This window comes from Morone saxatilis, unplaced genomic scaffold (assembly GCF_004916995.1).
Source record: "Morone saxatilis isolate NCDOM2014 unplaced genomic scaffold, NCSU_SB_2.0 Contig17, whole genome shotgun sequence".
NCBI classification, from domain to species: Eukaryota; Metazoa; Chordata; class Actinopteri; family Moronidae; genus Morone; species Morone saxatilis.
The window spans coordinates 11907005-11907271 of record NW_023339729.1 but is presented as its reverse complement, the minus strand read 5'-3'; the positions used below and the strand labels follow the sequence as shown (position 1 = coordinate 11907271).

General features: G+C 33.3%; 1 protein-coding gene across 1 annotated transcript in view; it reads left to right on the top strand.

The window, feature by feature from the left end:
* The window catches only part of LOC118327348 (myosin-9-like), a gene marked incomplete at its 3' end in the record, with an annotated part of 19671 nt that overhangs the window by 6962 nt on the left and 12442 nt on the right, over positions 1–267 (top strand).

The following is a 267-nucleotide window of genomic DNA, read 5'->3' as shown; positions in this document are numbered from 1 at the left end:
TATGCTTAGCTAAGCTAACTGGCTTTAGCTTCATGTTTAGCATACACACGTGAAAGTGGTATCAGGCTCATCAAACGCTCGGCAAGAAAGCAAGTTGGCGGATTTCCAAAAATATCAAACTATCTTTTAAAAATAAGAAACTAAGCAAGGAGCTTCAAAAGATTTACTCCTCATAAGTTTGAATAGTTTAAAATCCAAAAACCAGTTTTCTATTTATAATAAAGAGTCTGGTATTTGTTCTGAGGATAAAGAAATACGTCAACAATT